The following is a 26,910-nucleotide window of genomic DNA, read 5'->3' as shown; positions in this document are numbered from 1 at the left end:
TCTCCTGCTCAGTGTCAGTTCTCAGTAGTATCCTCATCAGTGCTCAGTATCACTGCTCATTGTCTTGTGCTGCATTGTGGTGCTCAGCATACTACAGTACATTACTAATAGTCCAGTGCTGCATCTTGCTGCTCAGTGTCAGTTCTAGTATCCTCATCAGTGCTCACTATCACTGCTCATTGCATTGTGGTGTTCTGTATACTACAGTAACATAGTAATATAGTATATATAGAGGAGCGGGTTCGGTTCTCCGAGAACCGAATTCCCCACGAACTCCACGTGGTTTACACTGGTCCGAGGCAGGCTCGGTTGTTCCCGCCTGACTCGGAAAACCTGAACAAGGGAAAATGTCATCATCCCGCTGTCGGATTCTCGCGAGATTCGGATTCCATATAAAGAGCTGCGCGTTGCCGCCATTTTTACTCGTGCATTGAAGAGAGAGCGGAGAGGACGTGGCTATGTTCTCTCAGTGGAAATCTCAATATCAGTGCTCAGTATCAGTGGTTACTTATTGCTGCTCAGTAATACTAGTAGTGTGTCTCTCCTGCTCAGTGTCAGTTCTCAGTAGTATCCTCATCAGTGCTCAGTATCACTGCTCATTGTCTTGTGCTGCATTGTGGTGCTCAGCATACTACAGTACATTACTAATAGTCCAGTGCTGCATCTTGCTGCTCAGTGTCAGTTCTAGTATCCTCATCAGTGCTCACTATCACTGCTCATTACATTGTGGTGTTCTGTATACTACAGTAACATAGTAATATAGTAACATATAGTAACATAGTTTTTGAGGTTGAATAGAGGCAAATTGCCCATCGTGTTCAACCTGTTTTAAGTTGTGATGATTCTACATACTTGCTGAATAATGTTTTATGACTAGTTAGCTACTATAACTCATGTTACCCCCGGATTAACCATGTTGATATTTTAAGTATTATAACCTTGGATAGCTTTTTCATTCAGAAATGTATCCATTCCTTTTTTAAATCCAATTACAGAGTCCGCCATTACCACCTTCCCTGGCAGGGAATTCCACATCCTGATTGCCCTAACAGTGAAGATCATAGTATCTCACCTGGCAGGTAAGTAGGAGTTGGGCTAGAGCTGTGGAGGATTGCTGCTCGGGCACCCCCTGTCAAGTGAAGGAGATCCAACTGAGGCAGCACAAGGGAACTCTCGAAAGAAGAACAAGGCTAGAGGAAGATCTGAGACAAAGAAATCTGACTTTTACCAGAGCTGACCAGAGGAAAGCACAAACACAGTCCCCCACTACCACAAATAATGCAGTCGAGTTTCCCACATTTGGGGAAATCACAGGGGTCAGCATACCCAGAGTGCAATGAATGAACCTCACCCTGGGAGAACAATTTTCATGACCATGGTATCTCCTATGCAAAATAAGTATGATTTGGGATAGGGCTGGGGAGGGCCGCTGCTCAGGCACATCTCTGTCAAGTAAAGGAGATTCAACTGAGGCAGCACAAGGGAACTCTCATCTGGGGACAACAACTGCAGGGAGAACACATATTTTCAGATGAACATGGGAGGGCAGAAGGCTGCCTAATACTGAAGCACCCCCAAACAACAAACCAAATGCAACTACTAATGCAAGCATTCCTGGGGGAAGGCCTGCAGCAGACGGATTTGCATATGGTGATGTCATCCAAGCAGTGGGTCAAAGTTGGCTTCAACCCTCGTCTGCATATGAAAATAAAAAAGGGGTGTGCAGGGCATGGCGGCCTTTTGCGGCGCTTGGATGACCCCTAGTTCGCATTAAACACCTCCACCCTCCTTCGGTGTGGGGCTCATGTTGGCTATGCCCCAGCCCCTGAAGCATTCAAGCTGATTTCTTGCAGCAGCTGGGCACTGTAACAGCTCCAGAGCTGCTCTGTAAAGCAAGTAAAAGGGTGTGGGCCCTGCAGCACTACCTGTAGTTTGCATTGTGCGTTGGAAGGCACAAAGTAAGCAGACGGGGAAGTCAGGATAGTGCACAAGGGCATAGAAGGGAGCGGCTCAAGAAAAGAGAAGTGGAAACAGACAGCAAACTAGGCTGGAGAGAGACCTGAGACAAAGAGATCTGAATTATACGAGAGCCGACCAGAGGAAACACAAATTATGTAATCAAGTGTCCCACATTTGGGGAAATCGTAGGAGCAGCACACCCAGAGTGCATTGGGTGAGCCTTGCCCTGGGAGAAGCACCTTCCTGATCATAGTATCTCACCTGGCAGGTAAGTAGGAGTTGGGCTAGAGCTGGGGAGGGTCGCTGTACGGGCACCCCCCTGTCAAGTGAAGGAGATCCAACTGAGGCAGCACAAGGAAACTCTCGAAAAAAGAACAAGGCTAGATGAAGATCTGAGACATAGAAATCTGACTTTTACCAGAGCTGACCAGAGGAAAGCACAAACACAGTCCCCCACTACAACAAATAATGCAGTCGAGTTTCCCACATTTGGGGAAATCACAAGGGTCAGCATACCCAGAATGCAATGAATGAACCTCACCCTGGGAGATCAATCTTCATGATAATGGTATCTCCTATGCAAAATAAGTATGATTTGGGATAGGGCTGGGGAGGGCCGCTGCTCAGGCACATCTCTGTCAAGTAAAGGAGATTCAACTGAGGCAGCACAAGGGAACTCTCATCTGGGGACAACAACTGCAGGGAGAACACATATTTTCAGATGAACATGGGAGGGCAGAAGGCTGCCTAATACTGAAGCACCCCCAAACAACAAACCAAATGCAACTACTAATGCAAGCATTCCTGGGGGAAGGCCTGCAGCAGACGGATTTGCATATGGTGATGTCATCCAAGCAGTGGGTCAAAGTTGGCTTCAACCCTCGTCTGCATATGAAAATAAAAAAGGGGTGTGCAGGGCATGGCGGCCTTTTGCGGCGCTTGGATGACCCCTAGTTCGCATTAAACACCTCCACCCTCCTTCGGTGTGGGGCTCATGTTGGCTATGCCCCAGCCCCTGAAGCATTCAAGCTGATTTCTTGCAGCAGCTGGGCACTGTAACAGCTCCAGAGCTGCTCTGTAAAGCAAGTAAAAGGGTGTGGGCCCTGCAGCACTACCTGTAGTTTGCATTGTGCGTTGGAAGGCACAAAGTAAGCAGACGGGGAAGTCAGGATAGTGCACAAGGGCATAGAAGGGAGCGGCTCAAGAAAAGAGAAGTGGAAACAGACAGCAAACTAGGCTGGAGAGAGACCTGAGACAAAGAGATCTGAATTATACGAGAGCCGACCAGAGGAAACACAAATTATGTAATCAAGTGTCCCACATTTGGGGAAATCGTAGGAGCAGCACACCCAGAGTGCATTGGGTGAGCCTTGCCCTGGGAGAAGCACATTCCTGATCATAGTATCTCACCTGGCAGGTAAGTAGGAGTTGGGCTAGAGCTGGGGAGGGTCGCTGTACGGGCACCCCTCTGTCAAGTGAAGGAGATCCAACTGAGGCAGCACAAGGAAACTCTCGAAAAAAGAACAAGGCTAGATGAAGATCTGAGACATAGAAATCTGACTTTTACCAGAGCTGACCAGAGGAAAGCACAAACACAGTCCCCCACTACAACAAATAATGCAGTCGAGTTTCCCACATTTGGGGAAATCACAGGGGTCAGCATACCCAGAATGCAATGAATGAACCTCACCCTGGGAAATCAATCTTCATGATAATGGTATCTCCTATGCAAAATAAGTATGATTTGGGATAGGGCTGGGGAGGGCCGCTGCTCAGGCACATCTCTGTCAAGTAAAGGAGATTCAACTGAGGCAGCACAAGGGAACTCTCATCTGGGGACAACAACTGCAGGGAGAACACATATTTTCAGATGAAAATGGGAGAGCAGAAGGCTGCCTAATACTGAAGCACCCCCAAACAACAAACCAAACGCAACAACTAGTACAAGCATTCCTGGGAAAAGGTCTGCAGAAGACGGATTTGCATACGGTGATGTCATCCAAGCAGTGGGCCAAAGTTGGCTGGAACCCTCATCTGCATATGAAAAGTGAAAAGGGGTATGCAGGGCATGGCGGCCTTTTGCGGTGCTTGGATGACCCTTAGTTTGCATTAAACACCTCCACCCTCCGTCGGTGTGGGGCTCATGTTGGCTATGCCCCAGCCCCTGAAGCATTCAAGCTGATTTCTTGCAGCAGCTGGGCACTGTAACAGCTCCAGAGCTGCTCTGTAAGGCAAGTAAAAGGGTGTGGGCCCTGCAGCACTACCTGTAGTTTGCATTGTGCATTGGAAGGCACAAAGTAAGCAGACAGGAGGAGATGTCAGGATAGTCCACAAGGGTATTGAAGGGAGGGGCTTAAGAAAAAAGAAGTGGAAACAGACAGCAAACTAGGCTGGAGAGAGACCTGAGACAAAGAGATCTGAATTATATGAGAGCCGACCAGGGGAAACACAAATTATGCAGTCAAGTTTCCCACATTTGGGGAAATCGCAGGGGCAGCACACCCAGAGTGCATTGGGTGAGCCTTGCCCTGGGAGAAGCACCTACATGATCATAGTATCTCACCTGGCAGGTAAGTAGGAGTTGGGCTAGAGCTGGGGAGGGTCGCTGCTCGGGCACCCCCCTGTCAAGTGAAGGAGATCCAACTGAGGCAGCACAAGGGAACTCTCGAAAGAAGAACAAGGCTAGAGGAAGATCTGAGACAAAGAAATCTGACTTTTACCAGAGCTGACCAGAGGAAAGCACAAACACAGTCCCCCACTACCACAAATAATGCAGTTGAGTTTCCCACATTTGGGGAAATCACAGGGGTCAGCATACCCAGAATGCAATGAATGAACCTAACCCTGGGAGAACAATCTTCATGACCATGGTATCTCCTATGCAAAATAAGTATGATTTGGGATAGGGCTGGGGAGGGCCGCTGCTCAGGCACATCTCTGTCAAGTAAAGGAGATTCAACTGAGGCAGCACAAGGGAACTCTCATCTGGGGACAACAACTGCAGGGAGAACACATATTTTCAGATGAACATGGGAGGGCAGAAGGCTACCTAATACTGAAGCACCCCCAAACAACAAACCAAATGCAACAACTAGTAAAAGCATTCCTGGGAGAAGGTCTGCAGAAGACGGATTTGCATACGGTGATGTCATCCAAGCAGTGGGCCAAAGTTGGCTGGAACCCTCATCTGCATATGAAAAGAGAAAAGGGTTATGCAGGGCATGGCGGCCTTTTGCGGCGCTTGGATGACCCCTAGTTCGCATTAAACACCTCCATTCTCCTTCGGTGTGGGGCTCATGTTGGCTATGCCCCAGCCCCTGAAGTATTCAAGCTGATTTCTTGCAGCAGCTGGGCACTGTAACAGCTCCAGAGCTGCTCTGTAAGGCAAGTAAAAGGGTGTGGGCCCTGCAGCACTACCTGTAGTTCGCATTGTGCGTTGGAAGGCACAAAGTAAGCAGACGGGAGAAGTCAGGATAGTGCGCAAGGGCATAGAAGGGAGCGGCTCAAGAAAAGAGAAGTGGAAACAGGCAGCAAACTAGGCTGGAGAGAGACCTGAGACAAAGAGATCTAAATTATACGAGAGCCGACCAGGGGAAACACAAATTATGCAGTCAAGTGTCCCACATTTGGGGAAATCGCAGGAGCAGCACACCCAGAGTGCAATGGGTGAGCCTTGCCCTGGGAGAAGCACCTTCATGATCATAGTATCTCACCTGGCAGGTAAGTAGGAGTTGGGCTAGAGCTGGGGAGGGTTGCTGCTCGGGTACCCCCCTGTCAAGTGAAGGAGATCCAACTGAGGCAGCACAAGGGAACTCTCAAAGAAGAACAAGGCTAGAGGAAAATCTGAGACAAAGAAATCTGACTTTTACCAGAGCTGACCAGAGGAAAGCACAAACACAGTCCCCCACTACCACAAATAATGCAGTCGAGTTTCCCACATTTGGGGAAATCACAGGGGTCAGCATACCCAAAATGCAATGAATGAACCTCACCCTCGGAGAACAATCTTCATGACCATGGTATCTCCTATGCAAAATAAGTATGATTTGGGATAGGGCTGGAGAGGGCCGCTGCTCAGGCACATCTCTGTCAAGTAAAGGAGATTCAACTGAGGCAGCACAAGGATACTCCCATCTGGGGACAACAACTGCAGGGAGAACACATATTTTCAGATGAACATGGGAGGGCAGAAGGCTGCCTAATACTGAAGCACCCCCAAACAACAAACCAAATGCAACAACTAGTACAAGCATTCCTGGGGGAAGTTCTGCAGAAGACGGATTTGCATACGGTGATGTCATCCAAGCAGTGGGCCAAAGTTGGCTGGAACCCTCATCTGCATATGAAAAGAGAAAAGGGGTATGCAGGGCATGGCGGCCTTTTGCGGCGCTTGGATGACCCTTAGTTCGCATTAAACACCCCCACCCTCCTTCGGTGTGGGGCTCATGTTGGCTATGCCCCAGCCCCTGAAGCATTCAAGCTGATTTCTTGCAGCAGCTGGGCACTGTAACAGCTCCAGAGCTGCTCTGTACGGCAAGTAAAAGGGTGTGGGCCCTGCAGCACTACCTGTAGTTTGCATTGTGCATTGGAAGGCACTTAAGAATAGAGAAGAGGAAACAGACAGCAAACTAGGCTGGAGAGAGACCTGAGACAAAGAGATCTGAATTATACGAGAGCCGACCAGGGGAAACACAAATTATGCAGTCAAGTTTCCCACATTTGGGGAAATCGCAGGAGCAGCACACCCAGAGTGCAATGGGTGAGCCTTGCCCTGGGAGAAGCACCTACGTGATCATAGTATCTCACCTGGCAGGTAAGTAGGAGTTGGGCTAGAGCTGGGGAGGGTTGCTGCTCGGGTACCCCCCTGTCAAGTGAAGGAGATCCAACTGAGGCAGCACAAGGGAATTCTCGAAAGAAGAACAAGGCTAGAGGAAGATCTGAGACAAAGAAATCTGACTTTTACCTGAGCTGACCAGAGGAAAACACAAACACAGTCCCCCACTACCACAAATAATGCTGTCGAGTTTCACACATTTGGGGAAATCACAGGGGTCAGCATACCCAGAATGCAATGAATGAACCTCACACTGGGAGAATAATCTTCATGACCATGGTATCTCCTATGCAAAATAAGTATGATTTGGGATAGGGCTGGGGAGGGCCGCTGCTCAGGCACATCTCTGTCAAGTAAAGGAGATTCAACTGAGGCAGCATAAGGGAACTCTCATCTGGGGACAACAACTGCAGGGAGAACACATATTTTCAGATGAACATGGGAGGGCAGAAGGCTGCCTAATACTGAAGCACCCCCAAACAACAAACCAAATGCAACAACTAGTTCAAGCATTCCTGGGGGAAGGCCTGCAGCAGATGGATTTGCATATGGTGATGTCATCCAAGCAGTGGGTCAAAGTTGGCTTCAACCCTCGTCTGCATATGAAAAGAGAAAAGGGGCGTGCAGGGCATGGCGGCCTTTTGCGGCGCTTGGATGACCCCTAGTTCGCATTAAACACCTCCACCCTCCTTTGGTGTGGGGCTCATGTTGGCTATGCCCCAGCCCCTGAAGCATTCAAGCTGATTTCTTGCAGTAGCTGGGCACTGTAACAGCTCCAGAGCTGCTCTGTACGGCAAGTAAAAGGGTGTGGGCCCTGCAGCACTACCTGTAGTTTGCATTGTGCATTGGAAGGCACAAAGTAAGCAGACGGGAGAAGTAAGGATAGTGCGCAAGGCCATAGAATGGAGCGGCTTAAGAAAAGAGAAGTGGAAACAGACAGCAAACTAGGCTGGAGAGAGACCTGAGACAAAGAGATCTGAATTATACGAGAGCCGACCAGGGGAAACACAAATTATGCAGTCAAGTTTCCCACATTTGGGGAAATCGCAGGGGCAGCACATCCAGAGTGCAATGGGTGAGCCTTGCCCTGGGAGAAGCACCTTCATGATTATAGTATCTCACCTGGCAGGTAAGTAGAAGTTGGGCTAGAGCTGGGGAGGGTCGCTGCTCGGGCACCCCCCTGTCAAGTGAAGGAGATCCAACTGAGGCAGCACAAGGGAACTCTCGAAAGAAGAACAAGGCTAGAGGAAGAACTGAAACAAAGAAGTCTGACTTTTACCAGAGCTGACCAGAGGAAAGCACAAACACAGTCCCCCACTACCACAAATAATGCAGTTGAGTTTCCCACATTTGGGGAAATCACAGGGGTCAGCATACCCAGAATGCAATGAATGAACCTCACCCTGGGAGAACAATCTTCAAGACCATGGTCTCTCCTATGCAAAATAAGTATGATTTGGGATAGGGCTGGGGAGGGCCGCTGCTCAGGCACATCTCTGTCAAGTAAAGGAGATTCAACTGAGGCAGCACAAGGGAACTCTCATCTGGGGACAACAACTGCAGGGAGAACACATATTTTCAGATGAACATGGGAGGGCAGAAGGCTGCCTAATACTGAAGCACCCCCAAACAACAAACCAAATGCAACAACTAGTGCAAGCATTCCTGGGGGAAGGCCTGCAGCAGATGGATTTGCATATGGTGATGCCATCCAAGCAGTGGGTCAAAGTTGGCTTCAACCCTCGTCTGCATATGAAAAGAGAAAAGGGGCGTGCAGGGCATGGCGGCCTTTTGCGGCGCTTGGATGACCCCTAGTTCGCATTACACACCTCCACCCTCCTTCGGTGTGGGGCTCATGTTGGCTATGCCCCAGCCCCTGAAGCATTCAAGCTGATTTCTTGCAGCAGCTGGGCACTGTAACTGCTCCAGAGCTGCTCTGTAAGGCAAGTAAAAGGGTGTGGGCCCTGCAGCACTACCTGTAGTTTGCATTGTGCGTTGGAAGGCACGAAGTAAGCAGACGGGAGAAGTCAGGATAGTGCGCAAGGGCATAGAAGGGAGCGGCTCAAGAAAAGAGAAGTGGAAACAGACAGCAAACTAGGCTGGAGAGAGACCTGAGACAAAGAGATCTGAATTATACGAGAGCCGACCAAGGGAAACACAAATTATGCAGTCAAGTTTCCCACATTTGGGGAAATCACAGGGGCAGCACAACCAGAGTGCAATGGGTGAGCCTTGCCCTGGGAGAAGCACCTTCATGATCATAGTATCTCACCTGGCAGGTAAGTAGGAGTTGGGCTAGAGCTGGGGAGGGTCGCTGCTCGGGCACCCCCCTGTCAAGTGAAAGAGATCCAACTGAGGCAGCACAGGGGAACTCTCGAAAGAAGAACAAGGCTAGAGGAAGATCTGAGATAAAGAAATCTGATTTTTACCAGAGCTGACCAGAGGAAAGCACAAACACAGTCCCCCACTACCACAAATAATGCAGTCGAGTTTCCCACATTTGGGGAAATCACAGGGGTCAGCATACCCAGAATGCAATGAATGAACCTCACCCTGGGAGAACAATCTTCATGACCATGGTATCGCCTATGCAAAATAAGTATGATTTGGGATAGGGCTGGGGAGGGCCGCTGCTCAGGCACATCTCTGTCAAGTAAAGGAGATTCAACTGAGGCAGCACAAGGGAACTCTCATCTGGGGACAACAACTGCAGGGAGAACACATATTTTCAGATGAACATGGGAGAGCAGAAGGCTGCCTAATACTGAAGCACCCCCAAACAACAAACCAAATGCAACAACTAGTGCAAGCATTCCTGGGGGAAGGCCTGCAGCAGATGGATTTGCATATGGTGATGTCATGCAAACAGTGGGTCAAAGTTGGCTTCAACACTCGTCTGCATATGAAAAGAGACAAGGGGCGTGCAGGGCATGGCGGCCTTTTGCGGCGCTTGGATGACCCCTAGTTCGCATTACACACCTCCACCCTCCTTCGGTGTGGGGCTCATGTTGGCTATTCCCCAGCCCCTGAAGCATTCAAGCTGATTTCTTGCAGCAGCTGGGCACTGTAACTGCTCCAGAGACGCTCTGTAAGGCAAGTAAAAGGGTGTGGGTCCTGCAGCACTACCTGTAGTTTGCATTGTGCGTTGGAAGGCACGAAGTAAGCAGACGGGAGAAGTCAGGATAGTGCGCAAGGGCATAGAAGGGAGCGGCTCAAGAAAAGAGAAGTAGAAACAGACAGCAAACTAGGCTGGAGAGAGACCTGAGACAAAGAGATCTGAATTATACGAGAGCCGACCAGGGGAAACACAAATTATGCAGTCAAGTTTCCCACATTTGGGGAAATCGCAGAAGCAGCACACCCAGAGTGCAATGGGTGAGCCTTGCCCTGGGAGAAGCACCTTCATGATCATAGTATCTCACCTGGCAGGTAAGTAGGAGTTGGGCTAGAGCTGGGGAGGGTCGCTGCTCGAGCATCCCCCTGTCAAGTAAAGGAGATTCAACTGAGGCAGCACAAGGGAACTCTCATCTGGGGACAACAACTGCAGGGAGAACACATATTTTCAGATAAAAATCTTGGTCATGCTCTGGTTTCTCTTCAGAACGAACAAATCTTTCGCCTTTTACTAAAGATTTCCGTGGAGAGGAGCAAAACCGAGTTTTATCTCAATTTTTGCATGCCCCATCTTTTTGGGGTTTCTTTTATCGGTTTAAAGATAGAATGAGTGTGCTTTAATGTAAGCTCATTTGCATAGAAATGACAGTAAATGTTTGTTTCTTTTCAAACAGAACTTTCTTGACCACACTAATTGTTTGAAAGATCTGGGAGCACATGGAAAAGAGTACAAACCATGTTTATAGCAAGGGGAAGCCTGGTGAGAAATCTGCTTTCTTTCATTCAAATTGGGTGCTCACTTTGAGCTGAATGAGAACTGCTGGCATGGCACTCAGGCGACAGGTGGAATCTTGGTCATGCTCTGGTTTCTCTTCAGAACTAACAAATATTTCGCCTTTTATTAAAGATTTCCGTGGAGAGGAGCAAAACTGAGTTTTATCTCAATTTTTGCATGCCCCATATTATTGGGGTTTCTTTTATCAGTTTAAAGACAGAACGAGTGTGCTTTCTTGTTAGCTTTAATGTAAGTTTATTTGCATAACAATGACAGTAAATGTTTGTTTCTTTTCAAACAGAACTTTCTTGACCATGCTACTTGCTTGAAAGATCTGGGAGCACATGGAAAACAGTACAAACCATGCAGTATCACAAGAGCCTTTATTTGATCTTTCATGAAGATAGAGCAGAATTGAGGACACGTCAACAATTTCTGCCGAAGGTGGTTCATCTTTCCACATGGTGCCTTTGGCCACTGACACCTTCGTTGAGTCAAAGTCTCTGGCTGTGGTCAGAACTTTGAAAATTTATGTCACCAGAACGGTTCAGATTAGGAAAACAGAGGCTCTGTTTGTCCTGTATGCTCCCAACATGATTGGGTGTCCTGCTTCCATGCAGACCATTATGCGCTGGATCTGTGGTAAGATTCAGCATGCTCATTCCACGGCAGGATTGCCGTTACTGAATTAGGTGAAGACCCATTCTACTAGAAAGGTGGGTTCATCCTGGGCAGCTGGTCGGGGAGTCTCGGCATTGCAACTTTGCCGAGCAGCTATTTAGTAAACACTTTTGCTAAGTTTTACAAGTTTGATACCTTGGCTGATGATAACCTCAAGTTGGGTCATTCGGTGCTGCAGAGTCGTACGCACTCTCCCACCCGTTCAAGAGCTTTGGTATAACCCCATGGTTCTTAATGTGACCCCAGCATCCTCTAGTTCGTATGAGAAAATAGGATTTTAATACCTACCGGTAAATCCTTTTCTCTTAGTACGTAGAGGATGCTGGGCACCCGTCCCAGTCCATACTGTGTCTGCAGTTATTACTTGTGGTTATACACATGTTGTGTTACGGTTCTGGTCAGCTTTTTGCTGCAATTGTTCTTGCCGTTGGCTTGTGTTCTGTTGAATGCCACGTTCTGCGGCATGCTTAAGGTGTGAGCTGGTAAGATGCTCACCTTAGTTTAACAATAAATCCTTTCCTCGAAATGTCCGTCTCCCTGGGCACAGTTCCTATAACTGGAGTCTGGAGGAGGGGCATAGAGGGAGGAGCCAGTTCACACCCTTTGAAAGTCTTAAAGTGCCCATGTCTCTTGCGGATCCCGTCTATACCCCATGGTTCTTAATGTGACCCCAGCATCCTCTACGGACTAAGAGAAAAGGATGCCCTTGTGTACTATCCTGACTTCTCCTCCCGTCTGCTTACTTTGTGCCTTCCAACGCACAATGCGAACTACAGGTGGTGCTGCAGGGCCCACACCCTTTTACTTGCCTTACAGAGCAGCTCTGGAGCTGTTACAGTGCCCAGCTGCTGCAAGAAATCAGCATGAATGCTTCAGGGGATGGGGCATGGCCAACATGAGCCCCACACCAAAGGAGGGTGGGGGTGTTTAATGCGAACTAGGGGTCATCCAAGCACTGCAAAAGGCCGCCATGCCCTGCATGCCCCTTTTCTCTTTTTATATGCAGATGAGGGTTCCAGCCAACTTTGGCCCACTGCTTGGATGACATCACCGTATGCAAATCCGTCTGCTGCAGACCTTCCCCCAGGAATGCTTGTACTAGTTGTTGGATATGGTTTGATATTTGATGGTGCTTCAGTATTAGGCAGCCTTCCGCCCTCCCATGTTCATCTGAAAAGATGTGGTCTCCCTGCAGTTGTTGTCCCCAGACGAGAGTTCCCTTGTGCTTCCTCAGTTGAATCTCCTTAACTTGACGGGGGAGGGGCTGCCCGAGCTGCCACCCTCCCCAGCCCTATCCCAACTCATACTTATTTTACATATTAGATCTCTTGATCATGAAGATTGTTCTCACAGGGTGAGGTTCATCCATTATATTTTAAAATAGGAAGGTACAAATTACATATTTGAATTGCATCTATGTGCTGGATTCAAATGTCCCCCCCCCCCTTCCTTTCTCAATTGTGCCCGTCAGCAGCTATTCTAAGGTTGCTGCCAATGGGTGTGACACATTAATTTCTTCTGTGGGGTACACTGGACTCCACAAGGATTCACATTGGGGTGTAGAGTAGGATCTTGATCTGAGGCACCAACCGGCTCAAAGCTTTTGACTGTTCCCAAGAAGCTCAGTGCATTCTCCTCTATAACCCCGCTTCCATGAACAGGGAGCTCAGTTTGTAGTTGGTGCCTTCAGTAGCAGGCCAATTAACAGGGGCCTGCCTCAGGCAGCCTATTCTTAGCTATTAATTTTGACAAGAAAAGAAGAACTTGTTTTATGAGAATCTACAAGGGCTGCAGCAGGCTAGGTCTAATAGACATCTTTACTGCAGCTTCATCACTCCCAGCGGCGCTATATACTCCCGTGCCCTGGTTGCTGGGTCACTGCAGCGGAGGCTCCGGTTTCATCCTAAGGTCAGTCACACACACACCACCCTTCCGGATCACGAGGCCGCTGATGAAGGGGAGCGAGGCCGTAGGGGGTGGGCCGTGTGCGCACTGCGGTGGACACTGATTACTGGGCAGCCGCTCCACTAGCCACCAGGTACAGTTAAGGAGCACAGGTCTGGGGGTTTTTCTCCTATATTAACCCAATTTTGTACTGCCCGCAGCGCATTGTGATAGGTAATAGGGCCTGATTCAGGTTGGATTGCAATCACAATAAGCGATCCAACTGCAAAAATTGCTAAGAGCATACGCATGTGCCTGCATTTTCTGCGGCACCCCGCAGAGAATGTGATCGCCTCTGCCTGTCAATCGGGGCGGGGAAGGGGGGGAGAGGTGGGTCAGCAACACTCCATTTCCAAGTCAGGGATGGAGCGGTGCGGGGGCAAGGCTTCAAAATGGGGTCTGCAACGGAGGAGACACAGAGGGCGTGGTCACAGCGGCTGTATGACATCACATTCAGCCGCTGTGATCACAAAAATGGTGGCGGCTTCCTGCGCGCACATACAGTCTGCACCAGCAGGAGCCTACACCATTTTTTATGATCACGCTGAACTGCAGTGCGACTGCAATTACAGCATGGTCAAGAAGGGAGGCGTCATGCTGGGTGGCCATGCCCTGTCACTGTGCAGGAGCCAGCACCGCTCACACACTAGTCCCCGGGTGCAGCCCCCAACCCCCGGGACACCCGGAGCAACAAAATGTAGATTCAGGCCACCAGGCCACGCCCCTACCTATGAAACCATGCCTCCTTTTTACCATTGCGCTGTTTATCTGCGCGCACTGCATTACAATCTCCCTCGCCACCTCTCTGGGTGTCACCAGTGATAGTGACACCTCTGCCATGCTTGTAGCAGCTGGTCCTAAGATCTACGCCTCAAGCCCTGAGTGTTTGCCCTTGTGACTTGTTGATCATCATAGCGAAGCAGATGCTTACAGAAAACTGCAGGGGCTTAGATTGAAAATAAAAAAAATTGATGGGTATAAGGTAGAGAGGAGCGGGTTCGGTTCTCCGAGAACCGAATTCCCCACGAACTCCACGTGGTTTACACTGGTCCGAGGCAGGCTCGGTTGTTCCCGCCTGACTCGGAAAACCTGAACAAGGGAAAATGTCATCATCCCGCTGTCAGATTCTCGTGAGATTCGGATTCCATATAAAGAGCTGCGCGTTGCTGCCATTTTTAATCGTGCATTGAAGAGAGAGCGGAGAGGACGTGGCTATGTTCTCTCAGTGGAAATCTCAATATCAGTGCTCAGTATCAGTGGTTACTTATTGCTGCTCAGTAATACTAGTAGTGTGTCTCTCCTGCTCAGTGTCAGTTCTCAGTAGTATCCTCATCAGTGCTCAGTATCACTGCTCATTGTCTTGTGCTGCATTGTGGTGCTCAGCATACTACAGTACATTACTAATAGTCCAGTGCTGCATCTTGCTGCTCAGTGTCAGTTCTAGTATCCTCATCAGTGCTCACTATCACTGCTCATTGCATTGTGGTGTTCTGTATACTACAGTAACATAGTAATATAGTATATATAGAGGAGCGGGTTCGGTTCTCCGAGAACCGAATTCCCGACGAACTCCACGTGGTTTACACTGGTCCGAGGCAGGCTCGGTTGTTCCCGCCTGACTCGGAAAACCTGAACAAGGGAAAATGTCATCATCCCGCTGTCGGATTCTCGCGAGATTCGGATTCCATATAAAGAGCTGCGCGTTGCCGCCATTTTTACTCGTGCATTGAAGAGAGAGCGGAGAGGACGTGGCTATGTTCTCTCAGTGGAAATCTCAATATCAGTGCTCAGTATCAGTGGTTACTTATTGCTGCTCAGTAATACTAGTAGTGTGTCTCTCCTGCTCAGTGTCAGTTCTCAGTAGTATCCTCATCAGTGCTCAGTATCACTGCTCATTGTCTTGTGCTGCATTGTGGTGCTCAGCATACTACAGTACATTACTAATAGTCCAGTGCTGCATCTTGCTGCTCAGTGTCAGTTCTAGTATCCTCATCAGTGCTCACTATCACTGCTCATTACATTGTGGTGTTCTGTATACTACAGTAACATAGTAATATAGTAAAATATGGTAACATAGTTTTTGAGGTTGAATAGAGGCAAATTGCCCATCGTGTTCAACATGTTTTAACTTGTGATGATTCTACATACTTGCTGAATAATGTTTTATGACTAGTTAGCTACTATAACTCATGTTACCCCCGGATTAACCATGTTGATATTTTAAGTATTATAACCTTGGATAGCTTTTTCATTCAGAAATGTATCCATTCCTTTTTTAAATCCAATTACAGAGTCCGCCATTACCACCTTCCCTGGCAGGGAATTCCACATCCTGATTGCCCTAACAGTGAAGATCATAGTATCTCACCTGGCAGGTAAGTAGGAGTTGGGCTAGAGCTGTGGAGGATTGCTGCTCGGGCACTCCCTGTCAAGTGAAGGAGATCCAACTGAGGCAGCACAAGGGAACTCTCGAAAGAAGAACAAGGCTAGAGGAAGATCGGAGACAAAGAAATCTGACTTTTACCAGAGCTGACCAGAGGAAAGCACAAACACAGTCCCCCACTACCACAAATAATGCAGTCGAGTTTCCCACATTTGGGGAAATCACAGGGGTCAGCATACCCAGAGTGCAATGAATGAACCTCACCATGGGAGAACAATCTTCATGACCATGGTATCTCCTATGCAAAATAAGTATGATTTGGGATAGGGCTGGGGAGGGCCGCTGCTCAGGCACATCTCTGTCAAGTAAAGGAGATTCAACTGAGGCAGCACAAGGGAACTCTCATCTGGGGACAATAACTGCAGGGAGAACACATATTTTCAGATGAACATGGGAGGGCAGAAGGCTGCCTAATACTGAAGCACCCCCAAACAACAAACCAAATGCAACTACTAGTGCAAGCATTCCTGGGGGAAGGCCTGCAGCAGACGGATTTGCATATGGTGATGTCATCCAAGCAGTGGGTCAAAGTTGGCTTCAACCCTCGTCTGCATATGAAAAAAAAAAAGGGGTGTGCAGGGCATGGCGGCCTTTTGCGGCGCTTGGATGACCCCTAGTTCGCATTAAACACCTCCACCCTCCTTCGGTGTGGGGCTCATGTTGGCTATGCCCCAGCCCCTGAAGCATTCAAGCTGATTTCTTGCAGCAGCTGGGCACTGTAACAGCTCCAGAGCTGCTCTGTAAAGCAAGTAAAAGGGTGTGGGCCCTGCAGCACTACCTGTAGTTTGCATTGTGCGTTGGAAGGCACAAAGTAAACAGACGGGGAAGTCAGGATAGTGCACAAGGGCATAGAAGGGAGCGGCTCAAGAAAAGAGAAGTGGAAACAGACAGCAAACTAGGCTGGAGAGAGACCTGAGACAAAGAGATCTGAATTATACGAGAGCCGACCAGAGGAAACACAAATTATGTAATCAAGTGTCCCACATTTGGGGAAATCGTAGGAGCAGCACACCCAGAGTGCATTGGGTGAGCCTTGCCCTGGGAGAAGCACCTTCCTGATCATAGTATCTCACCTGGCAGGTAAGAGTTGGGCTAGAGCTGGGGAGGGTCGCTGTACGGGCACCCCCCTGTCAAGTGAAGGAGATCCAACTGAGGCAGCACAAGGAAACTCTCGAAAAAAGAACAAGGCTAGATGAAGATCTGAGACATAGAAATCTGACTTTTACCAGAGCTGACCAGAGGAAAGCACAAACACAGTCCCCCACTACAACAAATAATGCAGTCGAGTTTCCCACATTTGGGGAAATCACAGGGGTCAGCATACCCAGAATGCAATGAATGAACCTAACCCTGGGAGAACAATCTTCATGATAATGGTATCTCCTATGCAAAATAAGTATGATTTGGGATAGGGCTGGGGAGGGCCGCTGCTCAGGCACATCTCTGTCAAGTAAAGGAGATTCAACTGAGGCAGCACAAGGGAACTCTCATCTGGGGACAACAACTGCAGGGAGAACACATATTTTCAGATGAAAATGGGAGAGCAGAAGGCTGCCTAATACTGAAGCACCCCCAAACAACAAACCAAATGCAACAACTAGTACAAGCATTCCTGGGAAAAGGTCTGCAGAAGACGGATTTGCATACGGTGATGTCATCCAAGCAGTGGGCCAAAGTTGGCTGGAACCCTCATCTGCATATGAAAAGAGAAAAGGGGTATGCAGGGCATGGCGGCCTTTTGCGGTGCTTGGATGACCCTTAGTTTGCATTAAACACCTCCACCCTCCGTCGGTGTGGGGCTCATGTTGGCTATGCCCCAGCCCCTGAAGCATTCAAGCTGATTTCTTGCAGCAGCTGGGCACTGTAACAGCTCCAGAGCTGCTCTGTAAGGCAAGTAAAAGGGTGTGGGCCCTGCAGCACTACCTGTAGTTTGCATTGTGCATTGGAAGGCACAAAGTAAGCAGACAGGAGGAGATGTCAGGATAGTCCACAAGGGTATAGAAGGGAGGGGCTTAAGAAAAAATAAGTGGAAACAGACAGCAAACTAGGCTGGAGAGAGACCTGAGACAAAGAGATCTGAATTATACGAGAGCCGACCAGGGGAAACACAAATTATGCAGTCAAGTTTCCCACATTTGGGGAAATCGCAGGAGCAGCACACCCAGAGTGCAATGGGTGAGCCTTGCCCTGGGAGAAGCACCTACGTGATCATAGTATCTCACCTGGCAGGTAAGTAGGAGTTGGGCTAGAGCTGGGGAGGGTCGCTGCTCGGGTACCCCCCTGTCAAGTGAAGGAGATCCAACTGAGGCAGCACAAGGGAATTCTCGAAAGAAGAACAAGGCTAGAGGAAGATCTGAGACAAAGAAATCTGACTTTTACCTGAGCTGACCAGAGGAAAACACAAACACAGTCCCCCACTACCACAAATAATGCTGTCGAGTTTCACACATTTGGGGAAATCACAGGGGTCAGCATACCCAGAATGCAATGAATGAACCTCACACTGGGAGAATAATCTTCATGACCATGGTATCTCCTATGCAAAATAAGTATGATTTGGGATAGGGCTGGGGAGGGCCGCTGCTCAGGCACATCTCTGTCAAGTAAAGGAGATTCAACTGAGGCAGCATAAGGGAACTCTCATCTGGGGACAACAACTGCAGGGAGAACACATATTTTCAGATGAACATGGGAGGGCAGAAGGCTGCCTAATACTGAAGCACCCCCAAACAACAAACCAAATGCAACAACTAGTGCAAGCATTCCTTGGGGAAGGCCTGCAGCAGATGGATTTGCATATGGTGATGTCATCCAAGCAGTGGGTCAAAGTTGGCTTCAACCCTCGTCTGCATATGAAAAAGAGAAAAGGGGCGTGCAGGGCATGGCGGCCTTTTGCGGCGCTTGGATGACCCCTAGTTCGCATTAAACACCTCCTACTCCTTTGGTGTGGGGCTCATGTTGGCTATGCCCCAGCCCCTGAAGCATTCAAGCTGATTTCTTGCAGTAGCTGGGCACTGTAACAGCTCCAGAGCTGCTCTGTACGGCAAGTAAAAGGGTGTGGGCCCTGCAGCACTACCTGTAGTTTGCATTGTGCATTGGAAGGCACAAAGTAAGCAGACGGGAGAAGTAAGGATAGTGCGCAAGGCCATAGAATGGAGCGGCTTAAGAAAAGAGAAGTGGAAACAGACAGCAAACTAGGCTGGAGAGAGACCTGAGACAAAGAGATCTGAATTATACGAGAGCCGACCAGGGGAAACACAAATTATGCAGTCAAGTTTCCCACATTTGGGGAAATCGCAGGGGCAGCACATCCAGAGTGCAATGGGTGAGCCTTGCCCTGGGAGAAGCACCTTCATGATTATAGTATCTCACCTGGCAGGTAAGTAGAAGTTGGGCTAGAGCTGGGGAGGGTCGCTGCTCGGGCACCCCCCTGTCAAGTGAAGGAGAACCAACTGAGGCAGCACAAGGGAACTCTCGAAAGAAGAACAAGGCTAGAGGAAGAACTGAAACAAAGAAATCTGACTTTTAAAAGAGCTGACCAGAGGAAAGCACAAACACAGTCCCCCACTACCACAAATAATGCAGTTGAGTTTCCCACATTTGGGGAAATCACAGGGGTCAGCATACCCAGAATGCAATGAATGAACCTCACCCTGGGAGAACAATCTTCAAGACCATGGTCTCTCCTATGCAAAATAAGTATGATTTGGGATAGGGCTGGGGAGGGCCGCTGCTCAGGCACATCTCTGTCAAGTAAAGGAGATTCAACTGAGGCAGCACAAGGGAACTCTCATCTGGGGACAACAACTGCAGGGAGAACACATATTTTCAGATGAACATGGGAGGGCAGAAGGCTGCCTAATACTGAAGCACCCCCAAACAACAAACCAAATGCAACAACTAGTGCAAGCATTCCTGGGGGAAGGCCTGCAGCAGATGGATTTGCATATGGTGATGCCATCCAAGCAGTGGGTCAAAGTTGGCTTCAACCCTCGTCTGCATATGAAAAGAGAAAAGGGGCGTGCAGGGCATGGCGGCCTTTTGCGGCGCTTGGATGACCCCTAGTTCGCATTACACACCTCCACCCTCCTTCGGTGTGGGGCTCATGTTGGCTATGCCCCAGCCCCTGAAGCATTCAAGCTGATTTCTTGCAGCAGCTGGGCACTGTAACTGCTCCAGAGCTGCTCTGTAAGGCAAGTAAAAGGGTGTGGGCCCTGCAGCACTACCTGTAGTTTGCATTGTGCGTTGGAAGGCACGAAGTAAGCAGACGGGAGAAGTCAGGATAGTGCGCAAGGGCATAGAAGGGAGCGGCTCAAGAAAAGAGAAGTGGAAACAGACAGCAAACTAGGCTGGAGAGAGACCTGAGACAAAGAGATCTGAATTATACGAGAGCCGACCAGGGGAAACACAAATTATGCAGTCAAGTTTCCCACATTTGGGGAAATCGCAGAAGCAGCACACCCAGAGTGCAATGGGTGAGCCTTGCCCTGGGAGAAGCACCTTCATGATCATAGTATCTCACCTGGCAGGTAAGTAGGAGTTGGGCTAGAGCTGGGGAGGGTCGCTGCTCGAGCATCCCCCTGTCAAGTAAAGGAGATTCAACTGAGGCAGCACAAGGGAACTCTCATCTGGGGACAACAACTGCAGGGAGAACACATATTTTCAGATAAAAATCTTGGTCATGCTCTGGTTTCTCTTCAGAACGAACAAATCTTTCGCCTTTTACTAAAGATTTCCGTGGAGAGGAGCAAAACCGAGTTTTATCTCAATTTTTGCATGCCCCATCTTTTTGGGGTTTCTTTTATCGGTTTAAAGATAGAATGAGTGTGCTTTAATGTAAGCTCATTTGCATAGAAATGACAGTAAATGTTTGTTTCTTTTCAAACAGAACTTTCTTGACCATGCTACTTGCTTGAAAGATCTGGGAGCACATGGAATACAGTACAAACCATGCTTATAGCAAGGAGAAGACAGGTGAGAAATCTGCTTTCTTTCAAATTGGGCGCTCACTTTGATCTGAATGAGGACTGCTGGCACGGCACTCAGGCGACAGGTGGAATCTTGGTCATGCTCTGGTTTCTCTTCAGAACGAACAAATCTTTCGCCTTTTACTAAAGATTTCCGTGGAGAGGAGCAAAACTGAGTTTTATCTCAATTTTTGCATGCCCCATATTATTGGGGTTTCTTTTATCGGATTAAAGACAGAACGAGTGTGCTTTCTTGTTAGCTTTAATGTAAGTTTATTTGCATAACAATGACAATAAATGTCTGTTTCTTTTCAAGCAGAACTTTCTTGACCATACTAATTGCTTGAAAGATCTGGGAGCACATGAAAAAGAGTACAAACCATGCTTATAGCAAGGGGAAGCCTGGTGAGAAATCTGCTTTCTTTCTTTCAAATTGGGTGCTCACTTTGAGCTGAATGAGGACTGCTGGCATGGCACTCAGGCGACAGGTGGAATCTTGGTCATGCTCTGGTTTCTCTTCAGAACGAACAAATCTTTCGCCTTTTACTAAAGATTTCCGTGGAGAGGAGCAAAACTGAGTTTTATCTAAATTTTTGCATGCCCCGTCTTATTGGGGTTTCTTTTATCAGTTTAAAGATAGAACGAGTGTGCTTTAATGTAAGCTCATTTGCGTAGAAATGACAGTAAATGTTTGTTTCTTTTCAAACAGAACTTTCTTGACTATACTAATTGCTTGAAAGATCTGGGAGCACATGGAAAAGAGTACAAACCATGTTTATAGCAAGGGGAAGCCTGGTGAGAAATCTGCTTTCTTTCATTCAAATTGGGTGCTCACTTTGAGCTGAATGAGAACTGCTGGCATGGCACTCAGGCGACAGGTGGAATCTTGGTCATGCTCTGGTTTCTCTTCAGAACTAACAAATATTTCGCCTTTTATTAAAGATTTCCGTGGAGAGGAGCAAAACTGAGTTTTATCTCAATTTTTGCATGCCCCATATTATTGGGGTTTCTTTTATCAGTTTAAAGACAGAACGAGTGTGCTTTCTTGTTAGCTTTAATGTAAGTTTATTTGCATAACAATGACAGTAAATGTTTGTTTCTTTTCAAACAGAACTTTCTTGACCATGCTACTTGCTTGAAAGATCTGGGAGCACATGGAAAACAGTACAAACCATGCAGTATCACAAGAAGATAGAGCAGAATTGAGGACACGTCAACAATTTCTGCCGAAGGTGGTTCATCTTTCCACATGGTGCCTTTGGCCACTGACACCTTCGTTGAGTCAAAGTCTCTGGCTGTGGTCAGAACTTTGAAAATTTATGTCACCAGAACGGTTCAGATTAGGAAAACAGAGGCTCTGTTTGTCCTGTATGCTCCCAACATGATTGGGTGTCCTGCTTCCATGCAGACCATTATGCGCTGGATCTGTGGTAAGATTCAGCATGCTCATTCCACGGCAGGATTGCCGTTACTGAATTAGGTGAAGACCCATTCTACTAGAAAGGTGGGTTCATCCTGGGCAGCTGGTCGGGGAGTCTCGGCATTGCAACTTTGCCGAGCAGCTATTTAGTAAACACTTTTGCTAAGTTTTACAAGTTTGATACCTTGGCTGATGATAACCTCAAGTTGGGTCATTCGGTGCTGCAGAGTCGTACGCACTCTCCCACCCGTTCAAGAGCTTTGGTATAACCCCATGGTTCTTAATGTGACCCCAGCATCCTCTAGGTCGTATGAGAAAATAGGATTTTAATACCTACCGGTAAATCCTTTTCTCTTAGTACGTAGAGGATGCTGGGCACCCGTCCCAGTCCATACTGTGTCTGCAGTTATTACTTGTGGTTATACACATGTTGTGTTACGGTTCTGGTCAGCTTTTTGCTGCAATTGTTCATGCCGTTGGCTTGTGTTCTGTTGAATGCCACGTTCTGCGGCATGCTTAAGGTGTGAGCTGGTAAGATGCTCACCTTAGTTTAACAATAAATCCTTTCCTCGAAATGTCCGTCTCCCTGGGCACAGTTCCTATAACTGGAGTCTGGAGGAGGGGCATAGAGGGAGGAGCCAGTTCACACCCTTTGAAAGTCTTAAAGTGCCCATGTCTCTTGCGGATCCCGTCTATACCCCATGGTTCTTAATGTGACCCCAGCATCCTCTACGGACTAAGAGAAAAGGATGCCCTTGTGTACTATCCTGACTTCTCCTCCCGTCTGCTTACTTTGTGCCTTCCAACGCACAATGCGAACTACAGGTGGTGCTGCAGGGCCCACACCCTTTTACTTGCCTTACAGAGCAGCTCTGGAGCTGTTACAGTGCCCAGCTGCTGCAAGAAATCAGCATGAATGCTTCAGGGGATGGGGCATGGCCAACATGAGCCCCACACCAAAGGAGGGTGGGGGTGTTTAATGCGAACTAGGGGTCATCCAAGCACTGCAAAAGGCCGCCATGCCCTGCATGCCCCTTTTCTCTTTTTATATGCAGATGAGAGTTCCAGCCAACTTTGGCCCACTGCTTGGATGACATCACCGTATGCAAATCCGTCTGCTGCAGACCTTCCCCCAGGAATGCTTGTACTAGTTGTTGGATATGGTTTGATATTTGATGGTGCTTCAGTATTAGGCAGCCTTCCGCCCTCCCATGTTCATCTGAAAAGATGTGGTCTCCCTGCAGTTGTTGTCCCCAGACGAGAGTTCCCTTGTGCTTCCTCAGTTGAATCTCCTTAACTTGACGGGGGAGGGGCTGCCCGAGCTGCCACCCTCCCCAGCCCTATCCCAACTCATACTTATTTTACATATTAGATCTCTTGATCATGAAGATTGTTCTCACAGGGTGAGGTTCATCCATTATATTTTAAAATAGGAAGGTACAAATTACATATTTGAATTGCATCTATGTGCTGGATTCAAATGTCCCCCCCCCCTTCCTTTCTCAATTGTGCCCGTCAGCAGCTATTCTAAGGTTGCTGCCAATGGGTGTGACACATTAATTTCTTCTGTGGGGTACACTGGACTCCACAAGGATTCACATTGGGGTGTAGAGTAGGATCTTGATCTGAGGCACCAACCGGCTCAAAGCTTTTGACTGTTCCCAAGAAGCTCAGTGCATTCTCCTCTATAACCCCGCTTCCATGAACAGGGAGCTCAGTTTGTAGTTGGTGCCTTCAGTAGCAGGCCAATTAACAGGGGCCTGCCTCAGGCAGCCTATTCTTAGCTATTAATTTTGACAAGAAAAGAAGAACTTGTTTTATGAGAATCTACAAGGGCTGCAGCAGGCTAGGTCTAATAGACATCTTTACTGCAGCTTCATCACTCCCAGCGGCGCTGTATACTCCCGTGCCCTGGTTGCTGGGTCACTGCAGCGGAGGCTCCGGTTTCATCCTAAGGTCAGTCACACACACACCACCCTTCCGGATCACGAGGCCGCTGATGAAGGGGAGCGAGGCCGTAGGGGGTGGGCCGTGTGCGCACTGCGGTGGACACTGATTACTGGGCAGCCGCTCCACTAGCCACCAGGTACAGTTAAGGAGCACAGGTCTGGGGTTTTTTCTCCTATATTAACCCAATTTTGTACTGCCCGCAGCGCATTGTGATAGGTAATAGGGCCTGATTCAGGTTGGATTGCAATCACAATAAGCGATCCAACTGCAAAAATTGCTAAGAGCATACGCATGTGCCTGCATTTTCTGCGGCACCCCGCAGAGAATGTGATCGCCTCTGCCTGTCAATCGGGGCGGGGAAGGGGGGGAGAGGTGGGTCAGCAACACTCCATTTCCAAGTCAGGGATGGAGCGGTGCGGGGGCAAGGCTTCAAAATGGGGTCTGCAACGGAGGAGACACAGGGGGCGTGGTCACAGCGGCTGTATGACATCACATTCAGCCGCTGTGATCACAAAAATGGTGGCGGCTTCCTGCGCGCACATACAGTCTGCACCAGCAGGAGCCTACACCATTTTTTATGATCACGCTGAACTGCAGTGCGACTGCAATTACAGCATGGTCAAGAAGGGAGGCGTCATGCTGGGTGGCCATGCCCTGTCACTGTGCAGGAGCCAGCACCGCTCACACACTAGTCCCCGGGTGCAGCCCCCAACCCCCGGGACACCCGGAGCAACAAAATGTAGATTCAGGCCACCAGGCCACGCCCCTACCTATGAAACCATGCCTCCTTTTTACCATTGCGCTGCTTATCTGCGCGCACTGCATTACAATCTCCCTCGCCACCTCTCTGGGTGTCACCAGTGATAGTGACACCTCTGCCATGCTTGTAGCAGCTGGTCCTAAGATCTACGCCTCAAACCCTGAGTGTTTGCCCTTGTGACTTGTTGATCATCATAGCGAAGCAGATGCTTACAGAAAACTGCAGGGGCTTAGATTGAAAATAAAAAAATTGATGGGTATAAGGTAGAGAGGAGCGGGTTCGGTTCTCCGAGAACCGAATTCCCCACGAACTCCACGTGGTTTACACTGGTCCGAGGCTGGCTCGGTTGTTCCCGCCTGACTCGGAAAACCTGAACAAGGGAAAATGTCATCATCCCGCTGTCGGATTCTCGCGAGATTCGGATTCCATATAAAGAGCTGCGCGTTGCTGCCATTTTTACTCGTGCATTGAAGAGAGAGCGGAGAGGACGTGGCTATGTTCTCTCAGTGGAAATCTCAATATCAGTGCTCAGTATCAGTGGTTACTTATTGCTGCTCAGTAATACTAGTAGTGTGTCTCTCCTGCTCAGTGTCAGTTCTCAGTAGTATCCTCATCAGTGCTCAGTATCACTGCTCATTGTCTTGTGCTGCATTGTGGTGCTCAGCATACTACAGTACATTACTAATAGTCCAGTGCTGCATCTTGCTGCTCAGTGTCAGTTCTAGTATCCTCATCAGTGCTCACTATCACTGCTCATTGCATTGTGGTGTTCTGTATACTACAGTAACATAGTAATATAGTATATATAGAGGAGCGGGTTCGGTTCTCCGAGAACCGAATTCCCGACGAACTCCACGTGGTTTACACTGGTCCGAGGCAGGCTCGGTTGTTCCCGCCTGACTCGGAAAACCTGAACAAGGGAAAATGTCATCATCCCGCTGTCGGATTCTCGCGAGATTCGGATTCCATATAAAGAGCTGCGCGTTGCCGCCATTTTTACTCGTGCATTGAAGAGAGAGCGGAGAGGACGTGGCTATGTTCTCTCAGTGGAAATCTCAATATCAGTGCTCAGTATCAGTGGTTACTTATTGCTGCTCAGTAATACTAGTAGTGTGTCTCTCCTGCTCAGTGTCAGTTCTCAGTAGTATCCTCATCAGTGCTCAGTATCACTGCTCATTGTCTTGTGCTGCATTGTGGTGCTCAGCATACTACAGTACATTACTAATAGTCCAGTGCTGCATCTTGCTGCTCAGTGTCAGTTCTAGTATCCTCATCAGTGCTCACTATCACTGCTCATTACATTGTGGTGTTCTGTATACTACAGTAACATAGTAATATAGTAACATATGGCAACATAGTTTTTGAGGTTGAATAGAGGCAAATTGCCCATCGTGTTCAACCTGTTTTAAGTTGTGATGATTCTACATACTTGCTGAATAATGTTTTATGACTAGTTAGCTACTATAACTCATGTTACCCCCGGATTAACCATGTTGATATTTTAAGTATTATAACCTTGGATAGCTTTTTCATTCAGAAATGTATCCATTCCTTTTTTAAATCCAATTACAGAGTCCGCCATTACCACCTTCCCTGGCAGGGAATTCCACATCCTGATTGCCCTAACAGTGAAGATCATAGTATCTCACCTGGCAGGTAAGTAGGAGTTGGGCTAGAGCTGTGGAGGATTGCTGCTCGGGCACTCCCTGTCAAGTGAAGGAGATCCAACTGAGGCAGCACAAGGGAACTCTCGAAAGAAGAACAAGGCTAGAGGAAGATCGGAGACAAAGAAATCTGACTTTTACCAGAGCTGACCAGAGGAAAGCACAAACACAGTCCCCCACTACCACAAATAATGCAGTCGAGTTTCCCACATTTGGGGAAATCACAGGGGTCAGCATACCCAGAGTGCAATGAATGAACCTCACCATGGGAGAACAATCTTCATGACCATGGTATCTCCTATGCAAAATAAGTATGATTTGGGATAGGGCTGGGGAGGGCCGCTGCTCAGGCACATCTCTGTCAAGTAAAGGAGATTCAACTGAGGCAGCACAAGGGAA

At 48.4% G+C, this 26,910-nt stretch overlaps 29 non-coding genes and 2 pseudogenes across 29 annotated transcripts; 6 read left to right on the top strand and 25 right to left on the bottom strand.

Annotated features, from left to right (window-relative positions):
* Positions 1 to 1,238: 1,238 nt before the first annotated feature.
* LOC135048665 (U1 spliceosomal RNA) lies at positions 1,239 to 1,402 on the bottom strand. Its single transcript, XR_010240483.1, has one exon. It is a non-coding gene; the product is annotated as a U1 spliceosomal RNA (small nuclear RNA).
* A 670-nt stretch (positions 1,403 to 2,072) lies between these two features.
* Positions 2,073 to 2,235, bottom strand: LOC135048608 (U1 spliceosomal RNA). The gene has a single exon (XR_010240437.1). It is a non-coding gene; the product is annotated as a U1 spliceosomal RNA (small nuclear RNA).
* A 152-nt stretch (positions 2,236 to 2,387) lies between these two features.
* On the bottom strand, positions 2,388 to 2,551 carry LOC135048692 (U1 spliceosomal RNA). The gene has a single exon (XR_010240509.1). It is a non-coding gene; the product is annotated as a U1 spliceosomal RNA (small nuclear RNA).
* Positions 2,552 to 3,221: 670 nt separating this feature from the next.
* LOC135048618 (U1 spliceosomal RNA) lies at positions 3,222 to 3,384 on the bottom strand. The gene has a single exon (XR_010240441.1). It is a non-coding gene; the product is annotated as a U1 spliceosomal RNA (small nuclear RNA).
* Positions 3,385 to 3,536: 152 nt separating this feature from the next.
* Positions 3,537 to 3,700, bottom strand: LOC135048684 (U1 spliceosomal RNA). The gene has a single exon (XR_010240502.1). It is a non-coding gene; the product is annotated as a U1 spliceosomal RNA (small nuclear RNA).
* A 695-nt stretch (positions 3,701 to 4,395) lies between these two features.
* On the bottom strand, positions 4,396 to 4,537 carry LOC135048602 (U1 spliceosomal RNA; annotated as a pseudogene).
* A 152-nt stretch (positions 4,538 to 4,689) lies between these two features.
* LOC135048615 (U1 spliceosomal RNA) lies at positions 4,690 to 4,853 on the bottom strand. Its single transcript, XR_010240440.1, has one exon. It is a non-coding gene; the product is annotated as a U1 spliceosomal RNA (small nuclear RNA).
* Positions 4,854 to 5,545: 692 nt separating this feature from the next.
* Positions 5,546 to 5,687, bottom strand: LOC135048578 (U1 spliceosomal RNA; annotated as a pseudogene).
* Positions 5,688 to 5,838: 151 nt separating this feature from the next.
* LOC135048654 (U1 spliceosomal RNA) lies at positions 5,839 to 6,002 on the bottom strand. The gene has a single exon (XR_010240474.1). It is a non-coding gene; the product is annotated as a U1 spliceosomal RNA (small nuclear RNA).
* A 615-nt stretch (positions 6,003 to 6,617) lies between these two features.
* LOC135048574 (U1 spliceosomal RNA) lies at positions 6,618 to 6,780 on the bottom strand. Its single transcript, XR_010240417.1, has one exon. It is a non-coding gene; the product is annotated as a U1 spliceosomal RNA (small nuclear RNA).
* A 152-nt stretch (positions 6,781 to 6,932) lies between these two features.
* LOC135048541 (U1 spliceosomal RNA) lies at positions 6,933 to 7,096 on the bottom strand. The gene has a single exon (XR_010240389.1). It is a non-coding gene; the product is annotated as a U1 spliceosomal RNA (small nuclear RNA).
* Positions 7,097 to 7,767: 671 nt separating this feature from the next.
* On the bottom strand, positions 7,768 to 7,930 carry LOC135048595 (U1 spliceosomal RNA). Its single transcript, XR_010240427.1, has one exon. It is a non-coding gene; the product is annotated as a U1 spliceosomal RNA (small nuclear RNA).
* Positions 7,931 to 8,082: 152 nt separating this feature from the next.
* On the bottom strand, positions 8,083 to 8,246 carry LOC135048658 (U1 spliceosomal RNA). The gene has a single exon (XR_010240478.1). It is a non-coding gene; the product is annotated as a U1 spliceosomal RNA (small nuclear RNA).
* Positions 8,247 to 8,917: 671 nt separating this feature from the next.
* On the bottom strand, positions 8,918 to 9,080 carry LOC135048599 (U1 spliceosomal RNA). Its single transcript, XR_010240431.1, has one exon. It is a non-coding gene; the product is annotated as a U1 spliceosomal RNA (small nuclear RNA).
* Positions 9,081 to 9,232: 152 nt separating this feature from the next.
* Positions 9,233 to 9,396, bottom strand: LOC135048672 (U1 spliceosomal RNA). The gene has a single exon (XR_010240490.1). It is a non-coding gene; the product is annotated as a U1 spliceosomal RNA (small nuclear RNA).
* A 671-nt stretch (positions 9,397 to 10,067) lies between these two features.
* On the bottom strand, positions 10,068 to 10,230 carry LOC135048569 (U1 spliceosomal RNA). The gene has a single exon (XR_010240412.1). It is a non-coding gene; the product is annotated as a U1 spliceosomal RNA (small nuclear RNA).
* Positions 10,231 to 10,374: 144 nt separating this feature from the next.
* Positions 10,375 to 10,490, top strand: LOC135048631 (U5 spliceosomal RNA). The gene has a single exon (XR_010240452.1). It is a non-coding gene; the product is annotated as a U5 spliceosomal RNA (small nuclear RNA).
* A 274-nt stretch (positions 10,491 to 10,764) lies between these two features.
* LOC135048645 (U5 spliceosomal RNA) lies at positions 10,765 to 10,880 on the top strand. The gene has a single exon (XR_010240465.1). It is a non-coding gene; the product is annotated as a U5 spliceosomal RNA (small nuclear RNA).
* Positions 10,881 to 15,841: 4,961 nt separating this feature from the next.
* On the bottom strand, positions 15,842 to 16,005 carry LOC135048669 (U1 spliceosomal RNA). The gene has a single exon (XR_010240487.1). It is a non-coding gene; the product is annotated as a U1 spliceosomal RNA (small nuclear RNA).
* A 670-nt stretch (positions 16,006 to 16,675) lies between these two features.
* LOC135048621 (U1 spliceosomal RNA) lies at positions 16,676 to 16,838 on the bottom strand. Its single transcript, XR_010240444.1, has one exon. It is a non-coding gene; the product is annotated as a U1 spliceosomal RNA (small nuclear RNA).
* A 148-nt stretch (positions 16,839 to 16,986) lies between these two features.
* LOC135048679 (U1 spliceosomal RNA) lies at positions 16,987 to 17,150 on the bottom strand. The gene has a single exon (XR_010240497.1). It is a non-coding gene; the product is annotated as a U1 spliceosomal RNA (small nuclear RNA).
* Positions 17,151 to 17,824: 674 nt separating this feature from the next.
* Positions 17,825 to 17,987, bottom strand: LOC135048573 (U1 spliceosomal RNA). The gene has a single exon (XR_010240416.1). It is a non-coding gene; the product is annotated as a U1 spliceosomal RNA (small nuclear RNA).
* Positions 17,988 to 18,139: 152 nt separating this feature from the next.
* Positions 18,140 to 18,303, bottom strand: LOC135048540 (U1 spliceosomal RNA). Its single transcript, XR_010240388.1, has one exon. It is a non-coding gene; the product is annotated as a U1 spliceosomal RNA (small nuclear RNA).
* A 671-nt stretch (positions 18,304 to 18,974) lies between these two features.
* LOC135048594 (U1 spliceosomal RNA) lies at positions 18,975 to 19,137 on the bottom strand. Its single transcript, XR_010240426.1, has one exon. It is a non-coding gene; the product is annotated as a U1 spliceosomal RNA (small nuclear RNA).
* Positions 19,138 to 19,289: 152 nt separating this feature from the next.
* Positions 19,290 to 19,453, bottom strand: LOC135048657 (U1 spliceosomal RNA). The gene has a single exon (XR_010240477.1). It is a non-coding gene; the product is annotated as a U1 spliceosomal RNA (small nuclear RNA).
* Positions 19,454 to 20,124: 671 nt separating this feature from the next.
* Positions 20,125 to 20,287, bottom strand: LOC135048568 (U1 spliceosomal RNA). Its single transcript, XR_010240411.1, has one exon. It is a non-coding gene; the product is annotated as a U1 spliceosomal RNA (small nuclear RNA).
* Positions 20,288 to 20,431: 144 nt separating this feature from the next.
* On the top strand, positions 20,432 to 20,547 carry LOC135048630 (U5 spliceosomal RNA). The gene has a single exon (XR_010240451.1). It is a non-coding gene; the product is annotated as a U5 spliceosomal RNA (small nuclear RNA).
* A 270-nt stretch (positions 20,548 to 20,817) lies between these two features.
* On the top strand, positions 20,818 to 20,933 carry LOC135048625 (U5 spliceosomal RNA). Its single transcript, XR_010240446.1, has one exon. It is a non-coding gene; the product is annotated as a U5 spliceosomal RNA (small nuclear RNA).
* Positions 20,934 to 21,219: 286 nt separating this feature from the next.
* On the top strand, positions 21,220 to 21,335 carry LOC135048637 (U5 spliceosomal RNA). The gene has a single exon (XR_010240457.1). It is a non-coding gene; the product is annotated as a U5 spliceosomal RNA (small nuclear RNA).
* A 274-nt stretch (positions 21,336 to 21,609) lies between these two features.
* LOC135048643 (U5 spliceosomal RNA) lies at positions 21,610 to 21,725 on the top strand. Its single transcript, XR_010240463.1, has one exon. It is a non-coding gene; the product is annotated as a U5 spliceosomal RNA (small nuclear RNA).
* A 4,937-nt stretch (positions 21,726 to 26,662) lies between these two features.
* Positions 26,663 to 26,826, bottom strand: LOC135048668 (U1 spliceosomal RNA). The gene has a single exon (XR_010240486.1). It is a non-coding gene; the product is annotated as a U1 spliceosomal RNA (small nuclear RNA).
* Positions 26,827 to 26,910: the final 84 nt, after the last annotated feature.

Source organism: Pseudophryne corroboree, unplaced genomic scaffold (genome assembly GCF_028390025.1).
Source record: "Pseudophryne corroboree isolate aPseCor3 unplaced genomic scaffold, aPseCor3.hap2 scaffold_980, whole genome shotgun sequence".
Classification (NCBI taxonomy): domain Eukaryota; kingdom Metazoa; phylum Chordata; class Amphibia; order Anura; family Myobatrachidae; genus Pseudophryne; species Pseudophryne corroboree.
Note: the sequence above shows the minus strand (reverse complement) of the source record. Positions and strands in the feature narration are given on the sequence as shown.